At 28.5% G+C, this 14508-nt stretch overlaps 1 protein-coding gene across 1 annotated transcript in view; it reads right to left on the reverse strand.

The window, feature by feature from the left end:
- Positions 1 to 37: 37 nt before the first annotated feature.
- The window catches only part of LOC108689844 (prolactin-releasing peptide receptor-like), a 69736-nt gene continuing 55265 nt past the window's right edge, over positions 38 to 14508 (reverse strand). Inside the window, exon 4 of the mRNA XM_018196794.1 lies at positions 38 to 137. The gene's annotated coding sequence lies outside the window, so the exon portion shown is untranslated. The remainder of the gene's footprint in view (positions 138 to 14508) is intronic.

Below are 14508 nucleotides of genomic sequence, written 5' to 3' on the forward strand. Positions count from 1 at the left end.
GGTATATATAGGATTCATAAACGCGTTTGTTCTTGCAGCATCCTCTCTATACGTTTTGATTTATCCGAGTGACAGCTTTTCGATCGCGATGATGGAAGCAACATGATGACGCATTCCCGACTTAAAGGCTGGAATTTCTGAAAAATAAAAACGAGGTTTTTATCTTATGAAATATAAAATTGATAGAAGATTACTAGAGAAATGACAAACATATTTTATTGTCTCGATAACAGACATTTTATGCATATTATCCATATCTCTAGTGTAATAATTGTTTTAATATTGTTAATCTAGTTGTAAGATTGTTTTAGAAAGATTTAATGTTGTTAAGAAAAATATAGATTTGCCTAAAAAAAAGAAATATTTTTAATTAAAACGATTAAATGAACAATATTTGTAAATTAAAAAAACACATTAAATTTTGCAGGGAATATTTTATTATATTTTACTATATGATTTTCTATAATTTAGTATAGAAAATTTTAAATACTTTTATTTTTTTGAAGCATTTTTATTTCATGTATATTAATATATTAAATTAAAAATGTTTTGTACATTTTGAGATTATAAACATAACATTTCTTATAAATATTAAAATTTTTAAAAAAAAAGTATCCTCTAGAAAAACGTAATAGTAATAACCGATTAATTAGAGTATTAATGAAGAACCGAATCGATTATCATTTTTTTCTTTTTCTCTCCACGATAATCTTTAGAAGATTATTATATAGAGAATTTAAATTAAAAACTCAGTAACCGTTAAATAAATTTTCTTTCGGTTCCGTGGAAAGTATGCTTATCCACATTCAGTATATAAAATGAAGTATATTTCTATGTTGAAATAAAAATATGACATTGATTAATCAGTAAAAATGATACAAATGCATTTTAACTTTTTCGTTTACGAGAAATTTAATCGAATCGAATTGACGATGCGCTGAATATTAACAGGCAACGATTTTGCTCTCTTATATTTAGAAGAAAAAGAGAAAGAAAAAGTGCGCGGCTTGCAATCTATGTTACTAATACATTTACGTACAAAATAACGAAAATTTCGAACATGGATAAAACTTAGTTGAATTAAATGTAGGTGTTTAGACCACCGTTCGGTGCTTTTAGGATAATTCTGTTTCATTCCTGTTATTATCATCAAGGGATGATCCATTATCTTTAAATGATTATTTCTAATAATTTCATAAGTACATGCATAATACCAAAACGTAATTGACTATGCGCTCATGTTAAACGTGACAATGCATTATTATTCGCATGTGGCTATCGTAATTAAATTTAATTTATAATGATAACACAATTTATGACAACGCATAAATTCAAAGAGGATTTTAATGTAGATTATAATAACTTTATGATTTACAAATTTTATCTTAAATACGATAAAGATTTTGGTATAAATGCTAGTTGTTGTGCAAGAAGTTCTATTTTTATTCTGAACTTTTCAAAATTCTTGAAAAGAGAATATAATGTTAATGATAATAAAAGATTTAAAGGACACTCAATGAATAAGTCAAACTGGTACAATCCAACACGACCAGTTTCGTCCTTTGACAGAGTAGAGAAAGCAGAGAATCCATGCATTGGTTACGACACATTGAATTCAGTAATTCCTTTGACTTTGTGCAAAGCATTCTGCCTTTCTCATTCAAGGTGAACATCAAGTCAAACTTCTGATTGCAATGATCGACGATCCGAGGGTATTTTCTCAAATATTAACATTTCAGTACGGAACGATGTTAGTCAATCTGTCATCGATTCAGACGATTCCATCATTTCATATTCCATTTCTACAGCGTGATTAAATATACGAGACTGCTGTCTACGTCTTTCACAGTTTATTAAACATTTGTTCCAATTTTTTTATGTTTTCATCTTTTTAAATCTTGATTTTATGAATAGGGATCTCTTATTATTCTGAGTCTAGACTAAAAAAAAGAATGGAGCTAGAAATTATACTTTATTTTTAGTTTTTTAACAATTTAATAAATCAAGAAATACGTTAATTAATAATAACAAAATGTAATCTTAAAGCTAATTAACATGAAGTTAAGACAAAGTTAATATTCTGAGAAAATTTATTCTAACAAAGAAGTACTACACTGAGAGAAAAATGTACTAAAGTTTAATAAATATTTGTGTAAATTGTGCCAATTGAATATTTCTTAAATGTTAACATGTATTTATTTGATATAATAATTATTAATTGGATTTAATTAATAAATTTTTTTATTTAACAAATATTCATTTTCATTAAACAAATGTTATATTAATATAATCAAATAATTATTTATTAAAATTTAGTACATTTTCTCAGTGTAGAAATACAAGTTAATGAAACATTGTTCTCTTATTTTTTTCAAGAAGGAAATTATTTCACACACCACATGCAAATATTCAATTTTTCACTTCTAAAAATTGTGTAATAGTATGAAAGCATATCTTTTGTATATTCGTCGAATAGCTGTGTCAAAATTCAGACACGTTAACATCAAACGGCAAATGCAATATGTAAAGTTTGTTGAACATGTTTGATTATCATATCGAATTTATAAAGATGAGTAAATGTCTAGTATCTATACTATCAATCGCAGATTATTGATCTTGAGGCCAAATAATTCGAAGAAACCATCTCGTAATTATATCGTTTATCTAGGAATCCGCGATAGTCCAAACATTTGTCAATTAATTGGATGTTTGATATTTGTAGACGAAAAAAAGATTATAATACTTCAAATTTTTATTATATAATTAGCGTCTTTTGCATTTACTCTGTTTTACGATTTTTTTTCCATTTTACACTTCAAAATTAATATTAATATTATTCGATAACTATTGATATTTCCAGTATTCAAGATAGATGCGAATCTATTTTCCATGTTATATTGCAGAATAGCGTAATATAATATTAGAAGTAACAACATGTAATATTAATTTTAGTTTGAAAGTAAAGTTTGAAACTTGGTTAGATGTTGAACTTTATTCGGTATTTTTAGAGAGATGCAGAAGATGCTTGTGGTAAAATTGCTCTTCACGAATCAATCTTCTCGGTAGCCCACGTTTCTCTTTCCTATCTTGAAAATCCTGGAATCAGTTATAGCTGATATATCACTTACGCTTGTGTTTTAATTTAGTTTGAAATACCCTTATATCGTTGGTTAACTTATTACAACAATTATTATCAACAATATTTTTCATTCAAATATCTGATTTCTAACTTTTTACGACTTATTTGCGCTAATTATAGAAATAATTATAGAAATTCCTGTTTAGATATTGCACAAATTCTATACTTATTCATCGCATTGTTATGATAATTTATTATTATATTTAGAAGACTGGATTTGAGTTTAATAAAATAGTAAATAATTTATCACAAATAACTTATAAAGAAAAAATAATTTATTATTAACGTATTTATATTGCAATATATGCGAAAGCTGAAGATATACTGTACGAATTTAGATTCTTAAAACTCAGTTCCGATTCGCAAACGTGGAAAGCATTTACAGAATACGTAGAAGTTTGTTTGTGTACCTTCAACAGATTGGTTAAATTTCCGTCAAAATACGCCAACCGTAGGGAGTTCATAGGACGTGTATAGAAAAATTTGATTGCCACGGAACTGCATTGGGTACTGAAATATGACTTCCTGGTGCGGTTGTCCGTGGTTAATTCTGTACCACTATTTCGAGAGAAGTACGTGAGCGCTATTCCAGAGCGGTAAAATACCGATTCCGTTAGTGCTCCGTTTTTCACGTCGAACAATGTCATCGATAAATTAAAGCACACTTTTAACACAAGAACATGATCGCACGCAATGTCGCGTTCAACTTGATTGCAATCTGCAATTAAACACTTTCCGCGAAATATAAGATAAAATGCAAAAACGGTGATAGACAAATTTTATTAAACGTTGTATGTATCATTCCTATTTTTATTTAAATAATCAATGCTTATCGGAATTATATAGGTCATTGCTTCGATGTGTCTTTTTCCAACTATTTTTTGTCATTTTACATGGTGCATCGTGATTTTTTCATGATTTCTCCGTGTTCAAAGTAAATCACAAAGCTTTGCGACATAGTCTAAGTATGTAATATTGCATCTGGAATCCCTGTTCGTAATACAGATTTTATTAAACTTGCAAAGTGAATTGCATTTATCGTACAGTGTGAATCAGAAAAATTTTGCGCCGCGAAAGACGAGAGTTTCTGTATGTCTCCTCTGTGTCATAAATATTTATGAATTTTTTAGTTTCATGCTTTTATGTGTAAGATTGCTGCAGCATATTAATTAGGTAGATACGTTAGGGTTAACTCCGGTATATACGCCGTACCTCAACTTTATTATTTAAACTTTATTATTAAGTACTATTTACTATGTTTAAAGTAAACGAACTATATCAGTATAAAAACTTTGTACTGTTTACTTGAAAAAAATATTAGAAATCCGAAATATTTATATTTTATATTAAAAAATGAATTTTTTTAAACGAAATGCTTGCATTTTTGTCGTATATTCTATAGAGAATATATGGCTACTCATAGAGGGAGGGGGGGATATGTATAGCTAAAAAATTTACAAATAATGCATATTAATAAGACGTAAAATGATACAATAATTTACAAAATATTAAAAAATAAGAATGATAAATGTGTATATGAAGTAATAAATAATAACTACAATCTTTCCAGATGTATTACAAGTGTTATGACATGAGATACATATTTCATGTAATGCGTTTATTGTATTTAGTGATTCTGATATTTACTAAATTCAATCTACGCACTTTGTATGCTTTGGGCATAAATCTTGCCGGTTAAAAATGCCATATATTAGATATAGTAAAAAGAAATCCATTATTTTTCCATTCAATTTCATGCAAAAATAATGGATTTCTTTTTACTACACCTAATATATCCCAAACAGATGAGATATACAAGACAACAAATTAAATAAAAAATACAAGAGCAAAATACTTGTATTTTGTTATATAACATACTTTACTATTCCTCTACATTCATATCATGAAATAACCACTAATAATAAATCTTTTGCACGTTCTACAATAATCATTTATGTAGATTACAATTTATGATAATGCTACTTAATATAATGACCAATAGATTCACCTCACAATAATTTCATTAATATTAACAGTAAGAAACTGAAATCATAACACAATGTTAATATAACATAAAGGCATATGACCGAGTAGTTGCAGGAAAATTACCCCCATTCCTATTTCTTCTGACTTCTGCGGCGTAAATCCCAGCACGGTACATTTGCCGGAGTTACCCTATATGAAGATATAATTTAGTGGATGAAGCATTAAAGCAAAGATGCAACAATTTAAATAATAAGCATAATTAAAATCAGAAAAGAATAAATTAGAAGATAATTGATTAGTATTGAGAGGTTCTATACAATTTTAATTACACGCGTCCATAATAATATGTAATTAATATTTTGAATTTAATTTAACATTTTTCGGCTAATTTAAAGTAATATTAACTGGATTAATCAAACGTAATTAAACGTAAATTGATTAAAAAGTATTCCGATTAATTCATTAAACTATCGCATATTCTCTTTTTTCTCTATTTGATCGATTGATAAATTTTTAAAATAAAATTTTAAAATAATTTTCTGCAAATATTTATATTTATTGCCGACATATATTTTCTCGTAAATATTTTATTGGGATGTAGTTTATAATCAGTTTTGTCTATCCGTTGTAACAAATATTGATTTTTCATGTGGTAATGTAAATTAAATACAAATCAAATTAATAATGCCAAACGACATAAATTGTAAAATATTTGTTAACTTCTTATACGTTTCAATAATACTTGTCTTCTATGTGTCTTTTTGTGTCATAAATTATTTTTTAGTATATTGGAATATCGATCGACATTATTACTTCCAATGATTTATTTATAATTATATGTTTAATTAAGCAAAACTTTATTTAAAATTGTTTTTTATTAGCTACAATGTATCGCGTTTTTATCAGCAAAGTAAAAAAAAATAAGTATATATTATAAGTAGGAAATGATAAAACGCAAACAATAGCAGGATGTTGAAAAGATAAGATAGTGTCTAAAGAAACACTTTTTGTGATTCTCACGAAAACGGATGTCGTAATACAAATCATGTATTTTTATCGTAAGAATATACGAATTCTTTATCTTGGTATACTAGCTGAAACTAACCTAGTTCCGTTGCCTCAGTATACTTAAACCTATTTTTCCGCAAAAATTGATATTTTGTTATATTTTTGAAGCTTTCACAGGTACTTCTTAGAATGCCAATGTTTCGTGAAACTGTAAGAATGGATTTGGACACGAAGATAATCCGCGAAATGCATAGTTTCTTGATATTTTATCATTTATTCGACATTGATATCGAAATATAAAAATTAAATAGTGAAAAAAAATCATTTAATATATATCGCGGTTATTTTTAAAGATTAACAAATTTCATAAATTCATCTCGCTTAACTTTTTTCTCCTTTTATTAATCCATGAAAGACAAATTTGAACATACTTATATATATTTGAAAAAAATATTTCTTTTTTAAATTAAAATATAGATTTAAGAAATTTTCCCTAAAAAATAGATATATTTTTAGAAAGAGATGCTATGTCTAATTATCAAACTTTCATTTGAAATAATTTTAATTATAGATAATAAAATATATGTGAGATCTTGATTTTTTTAAAAAAAATTCATAAATATTCTTACTATCATGCAAGTCGTACTAGAAAAAAAAAATGATTGACTTGAGTCAAATGTTATTCGAAAACCACAACTTTTATGGATCGTAAAAACGATCCGAAGATTCAATAAAGAAGAGACCTTGATATTTTAACGGCACGATGCGGTCGCGAGACTTCTATGAATAGCGTGAATACCGACGTTAATATGGCTGGCAATGAAGCAAGAACTATATATTCTCGACACATTTTATTAATATACCTAAAGGAATAATCATGTCATGCACTGTTGAATCACTATACTACGAGTATCATGCAAATAGCAGCATCTTAAAAGTCCTAAGAGGTAATTACGTCACGCGATTTAAGTCACTATTTTGATTTGTACGTGAGATGTGTCATTAAATGCATCATTTATCTCAAATGCAGAGGTACTAAAGAGTTTGCGGGTTATCACTATATGATCCATTGTTAATGCGCCAACGTTTCGTGAAATCTTTCGCAAACCTTTTAGCATTTCTGAAGAAAATATCCATAAAAGTCTCAAGTGTCCTCAAAAGTATTATTCCAAATGCACTGATATAATTGTGTGTTATCTTGCTCCAATTTTTTACATTCGTGCAAAGCAAATTCATCTTGGAAAAGTTCCATTTCTGATTATGTGTTCTTATAGATTGCTCGTTTAAACTCCGATGCGTTTTTATTAAAGAATCGCAAGCAACATAGTAAATTCGATGATATAACTTACAAACGAAAATTTAATCTTAATGTATTGAGTTATCCGGAAAGTTCGTGCCGATTTTGAAAGAAAATTGAAACGCAGAAGATTTAAATTTTTAATTTCATTTATTAAATTTAAATCTTTTGTGGTACGAACTTTCCGAACAGCTCAATATAAAAATTAATATCATTTTATGAAAATAAAAAAAATTTAATCTATATTACGTTTATTTAGTATTTTATCATTTTTTAAATTAAATCTTAATTGCTGTAATTAAATGTGAATATAGTTACTATAGCGATATCACAAATGAACGGTGTAGTTGTCTGCATTAATAGATTAATAAGTAATATAAATTCTATTCTATTATTAATAAAAAGTTTTTTTTTTAATAATGATATCTTACGCAGATTGTCTCGATAATATTAACTTGACAATTATTTTAGAAAACATTCTAATAACACGTGCGCATACGAACTCCCAGAGAAATATTTCATTAATTCTGGAATGCCATTAATGTGAATATAAATTTTCTGTTGTGTATTTTTCAAATTTAGTATAGTTTTTATAATTAAAATTTTGATAGCTTAAAATAACATTTAAGATTATTTAACAAAGTACATTTTCACTTTTACTGCAACTATCTTTTTACTCTTTTCATCTGCAATCTAGTTGTTTCTTATTCATAGATCAATTTCTTTTTTTACTATTTTAAATTTTACTATTTTACTATTTTACCTTTTTTACTATTTTAAGCGAAAAAAAATCAGTGTTACTTTTCAATATCTCTATTACATTATCAAATAATTTTAACTGAAATGTTAAAAAACTATTTATCTATTACAAATTGAAATTTAAGTAAAAACGAGAATGAAATTTAAGAATAAAATTCTGCTTGGGCTAAAGAAAAGACTTAGATTGCAGACAGGTTAAATAAAATAGTGTTAAACCGTGATCAAACTGGAGACTGAGAATTGGAATTTAACCAATCGGAAGAAAAAATCTCAAGTTTAGATAACTTTGTTGTGATTGGTTAAATTCTAATCCAATCTCAATCTCAATTTCTAGTCACAGTTTGATTCTAACTCTTTATTTTGTGACTTAAATAGACATAAAAAGTGTGTAAAAAGAATTTTTAATTATGTCAATAAATTTTCATCCAGAATAATGTAAAAAAATATGAATATTCTAAGGTTAAGAAGTAATGCATCATATTATTTATTCCGATGATAAAATAGAATGTGGGACAAAGTTTCCTACTCTTGTGAAATGCTATCGAAGGCTTTCGCTATGCAAGCGTTTCTCTGTGCTTTTTCGACGTGGTGAACTTGATGTCGATTGCAGTGTGGTACAAGAAATATCTAACTAGAAATCCTTTTTATCGCAATTTTTTTCTACTGTGTCCAAAGAACTCGTAAATGGCGGAGACGATAAAACAAGATGAATAATCCCGCATCTCATCAGTACGAGCATTTGAGAATCCGTCGTCGCCAGAGGTTTGAGTGCTCGAAAGAATAGGAACTTCTTGGTTCTCGAAATACAGAATGGTGTGCCATTTGTCAGTAATAGTCAATGAGCGGCACGTTAGAAAGAAAAAAAGCTCCGGTTTTATTACATAACGAAAAGATTTCGTGAGAAGATTTGAGTGAAAAGCCACGGTGACTATGACACTGTAAACACGTGCTCTTTACTAACTCCTTTAAAATTATGTTATCCTCGAGAACTTTTATTTCGAGGATTGTTGTCATGTGCCGAGGATTGAGCGAACCCTTTATTAAGGATACACATTTATCTTGGCTTTTGCCGCTCGCGCCTTATCCTTTTCGATGGACATATTGCGCGAATTGTCACATATGCGCTCTTCTCATACTTTGCCATTCGTCGAATAGAATCTCGAGCTTGTATACCTTATATTGCGGAAAAGGGCGGTGGGCGGAAAGTTAGCGTTCGGAGTGAGCAAACTCTATAATACTGTTTTACAAATAATATCGCACCATGACTATTGTAAGAGAACATAATGCTTGATAACACAATGAGAAACACAAAATGATATTTTAGGAGGAGAAACCGGACTCTGCCCTTCTTTATTTCGGAGAAATTGAAGAGTAAAATTTCGCTTGTGCTAAAAAAATTCAGATTGTAGACAGAGGGTTAAATTTATTCTATTATTATTTTAATAAAATAAAACTTAAAAAAATCTAACTTAAAAATATAATTATCTCCAGAATAAAATATTAATTTGAAAGCTGTTTTAGATGATTTACGCGTAATAATTTACGGCAAAGAATTCAGAAATAGGACAGAATCTAATTTATATTTCACAATTTTATGCATATTAAAAAATGCAATATTTTCAATGCATTCAATATTCTGTATATGCATATATTTTTAGTTATTTATTAATTTTTTTAATGTAATGTATGCACAATGTTAATATGAAATTATAAAATTTATGTGTATTAATGTGTATTATTGTAAATTAATAAAATTTTATGATATCGAATGCATCGTTTTATCTATACTTACATACCATATTAAAAAAAAATCACATCTGAAACTACGTTCACGTGTGCTTTATCTAAATATTGCGATATACATATAGTTTTATACTCTACTCGTATTCACTGTCGCAGTTTCTCGAGATAACGACATTGCAGCATCGCATGCACAAATCGCATTTTCATAATAATAATATCCATATTGTATCTGTATTACGTGCTGTAAATTCGATTTACTTTCCGGAACGATCGAGCGGGAGATAGGAACGATAGTAATAACGTGTAAACTCTTATAGAAAATGAACAACTTCCGTTTACATTTTGCAGTACGATGCAGGAATCGATCAAAATTGAATTGTTTCTTTATTGTTTGATTAAAGTTATACAGAATTAAAAATGATTGATACAGAAAGTTAAAGCAAATATATCAAAGGCAATTATATTTTATGAGAAATACGAGAGAGAAAATTAAGTTTATATTTCCTTTACTAAAAGAATAAACTAAATTTAACCTTCCGTCTGCAATCTGGATCTTTTTTTAGCACAAACGAAATTTCAATCTCAAATTTCTCTGAAATAAAAAAGGACGGCGGAATCCAATTCCTTATCCTAAAATATCTTGAAATTGGTAATAGAGAAAGATAATCCTGAATTTTTCTATTTTTTTTGTTCTAAAGCCTAGAACAGTAGAAAAAACTACAGATGAGAAAGTAAAAATATAATTGCAGGTAGAGGATTAATACTGAAATTTAAATCAAGTTAAAGATTATCAATTTCTAAAGAGGTAATAAAAATTCAAAATTAAGGAAATTTTGGAAAATATTTAAAAAAGATATTTTCAATATTTTTAATATTTATAATCTCTCTAAATATATATTTTTTAAGAATTTCTAAAAAGCCAAGTTTGAATTTATAATGCGATCGATTAGTATAAATTTCTCTATACAAATTCCGTTATGTAAATTCGAATAAATTTACGTATATTTTCGATAATAGCTCCAGCCTTTTGCTAGGATTTGTTTAGCCTTACTGACTTTAAATCCCTTTTCCTGCATCGACTAATGCATTTTAATGGATAGTAAACGAACGATCTGTATGCCAGAATGTCCCATGTGATATGCATGTATGTATGTGCAACGTTTTAGGTGGAGGACTTCACGCAAACTGATTGCCAGATTTATACGATAGTGCTTCCGCAATTATCTTCCTTTCACATAGATTGCGAAATTTCATCGGCTGGACGCGGAAGCGACTGTTCGCTAATCGCCATGAAATTCCTTTATGTAGCCCTATCGCTTCCGCCCCAAAGGATAGAATCACGGATGTAGAACGTTGCGAAGTCCGTTGAAATTGCGCGCACGACGACTGGCGCGAGATTACGAGGGATAGTTCGGAACGATGAATCCCGTTAAATCGTCTCGTGATCCTTGACACGGATGCTGAATAATGCCTCGCGTTTGTCGCTTAACTGCGTTTACTCATTGTGAACGTGATGCGCCCCGTCGAAAGTTAATTATTTCGATACTCATAATTAACTGTTTTGATTTAATTTGTGGCTCTTTTTACGCGAAAGCGATTTAGATTTTAGATTTTGAAGTTATATATTCGATAGATATAATTTTTGAAGAGATATCAGATAGAGTAAGATATCTTTTCGTGTTAAACTATACATGCATTGCACTTAAGCCGCTTATGTTTGGCATCTGAAGGATTAATTCTGCTTCTTAATAGCTTGCCGTCAGTAAACAGTATTGATTGCTTTACTCTGACATGGCTATCTCTAAAGACTTTAATCCATAAATCCATGATAAAGATCTGTAGAGAATATCTTTGATCAATGATCTGCTTCAGCTTAATTTTGATATCTTTTACAGATTCTGCAGATTGTGATATCAATAGATTATACTCTAAGTCAATACATTGAAAGAAATTACTATATTTTAATAAATATTTTTTTATGGTATTAATTAAATCAATTTAATAAATATTTTTTTATGGTATTAATTAAACATTGACTTACAAATAAATATTTATTCAATAAAAAAGGATACATAAATCAAATTAATGGATGTACGAAAGAAATATATGTTTATATTTAATTAGTATTATTCAAACAAATATTTATTAAAATTTAATAAATTTTTTTCAATGTAAATGAATTTAATAATAATAAAGTTTAATATAATACATGGTATATTATATATAATTGCTGGGCAACTTTCACAAACACGATTTATGTATTAACAATCCCCGAAATAAGTTTCAATTAATTGATTTTAAATTCATCTCTCCATTCAAATATTCATTTTCAAAGTAGAAATAAATTTTCTCTCCGGTGCCATTTCTATTCACTCATTTTTTATAGCAGGGTGCTCATAAAATAAGATATGATTTGAAAACAATATCGGTACATATCTATATCTTTTGACAACCATTTCGAATGAAATCGAATGAAATACAATCGATGACTTTGTCTTTCGATTCTCTCTTAACGACCTTAGCTGTTTTTCCGAGAGGCCGATATCTTCGTCGATTCTGTCGCTATTGAGCTGGTTTGGGTTCCGTTGCTGATTTCACAGTTGGTGGATACGATAGAGCCTGCACCGCGGCGAACATTACAAAGCGATTGATAACGGACGCACGAAATGACGGTAGCCTATTGAAAAGCTGTTGCACGAGTCGCGCACTGAGACTCGAAACGTCATAAAAGAACCTCACTCCCTCGCTTGCGCCTTCAATTACATAAGTCTCCATGATGTAACGTGTTCAAGGAGTAATCAATAATGAAGGACTCAATAGCGCGTATTGCGTATCGGCCGATCGGGGGCGTTAAAGAGAAAAAAACAAGAGGGTAGAATAAATGAAAAAAAGTAGAGAATTCAATCAAACGAAAATAACGTTTTCTTTGCAAAAGCGTAAAACATCGATAATTAAGATAATTAGAACGTGAAGTTTATAATTCATAAGTTTTACTGATTGAAAAAAGAAATGAAATTACATATTCTCGTTAAAATATATAATTAGTAAAATGCATCATCGGTTAGTAATATGCATTAAAAGTTTATATGTAATCTTATATTTAATGTAAATGTTTATATGTAATTTTGCGAGATCATGTTTTATATAAAATATTACTGCAAAGAATATGTCTGTCAAGTTATATTTTTCTTATTTCTATTTATATACTGAACAAAATGATATTTTTCTCTTTTGTGTAAAATTATTCCATAGAGATACGCAAATATTTTTGTTATGGAATAATTATGTAACATTACAAACTTACACATTACAAACTTAATACGATATCATAAACAATCAATATTTTTAACAAGAGTTTTGATTGATCACAAATTAATTTTCCACTCTGTTCGATAGTTCGTGTTTTCCAATGTTAGAAGCTTAATTGCATGTTTAATCTCAATCGCGCGGCAAAAGCTAACAAACACTCCCGCAGCGTGCGCGTGCATGCACGCAACTACACTCGTGGAAACATTGAACCCTTTGAAGCTTGAAACGAGCGGGCCGATGCAGCAAACAGTTTAAACCTCATTTATTTTAAAATTTTATTGACGCGCGACCGTCATTCGCGTATCTTTTCGCGTTAAGAACACTTTTTTATATTGAAAAATGAAAAATGAAAGATCGCCGAAATCCGTTTAACATCTCAACCGAGGTGCTCCGATACTCCGATAAATCATTTACGGTGAAACTTAGTTCCTCATCGTGATGCACTCAATTACCATAAACTATACGGAACCATTAAATATCAACTACGAACATTTCCTCTCGTGTAATTTAAAGATGATGCAAACGATCTCTCTACAGATTGCCGATAATATTAGAAACGAGCGTTAGATACAAAACCAAGTTCGGATTTTATACAAATCTGGTCATAAATGTGTCTAATAGATTCTCGTGTTTTTCTTTATATATCCTTCTGTGTGAATCTATATGATTTTTTACGTATTGTGTACATTTGTCGTAGACATTAGAAAGAAGAAAAATAACAAAAACTGAACGAGTATATGGAATTTCTTTTAATAATATCCGAAGTTTTTAGATGAATTCGCAACTATCGTTATACGTTTATATGAGCTTATTTCTCAGTGTTTCTGAAAAGTATATATTCCAATTTTATTCGATAAATTAAACTATTTAAATTTTATTTCTATTTATTATTTTATTTGCATATTATTATTTTTGTAATACATTGTGAAAAAATAAGAGTCCTTAAACATGTATGGAAATGATTTTACTCAAATATCTAAAAATTTAGCTAAAGATGTAAAAATAATTCTGTTTCAAAATAATTATGTAGGATGCTCAAACTAATTGGAATGTTATAACTGTTTGCAGTATTATCATCAATGCTTAAGCGTTCTACGTAATTATTTTAGTGGTCCAACTTGTTTTCAAAACTGTTTCTAACTAAATTTTCAAATACTTTAGTAAAACTATTTATACTAGCAAAACTATTTTTCTCATGTATAACTTACAACGCCATTATTGAATGTTTAAATTATTAAATGTGTGTTATTCGTATATATATATATAT

Source organism: Atta colombica, unplaced genomic scaffold (assembly GCF_001594045.1).
Source record: "Atta colombica isolate Treedump-2 unplaced genomic scaffold, Acol1.0 scaffold277, whole genome shotgun sequence".
Classification (NCBI taxonomy): domain Eukaryota; kingdom Metazoa; phylum Arthropoda; class Insecta; order Hymenoptera; family Formicidae; genus Atta; species Atta colombica.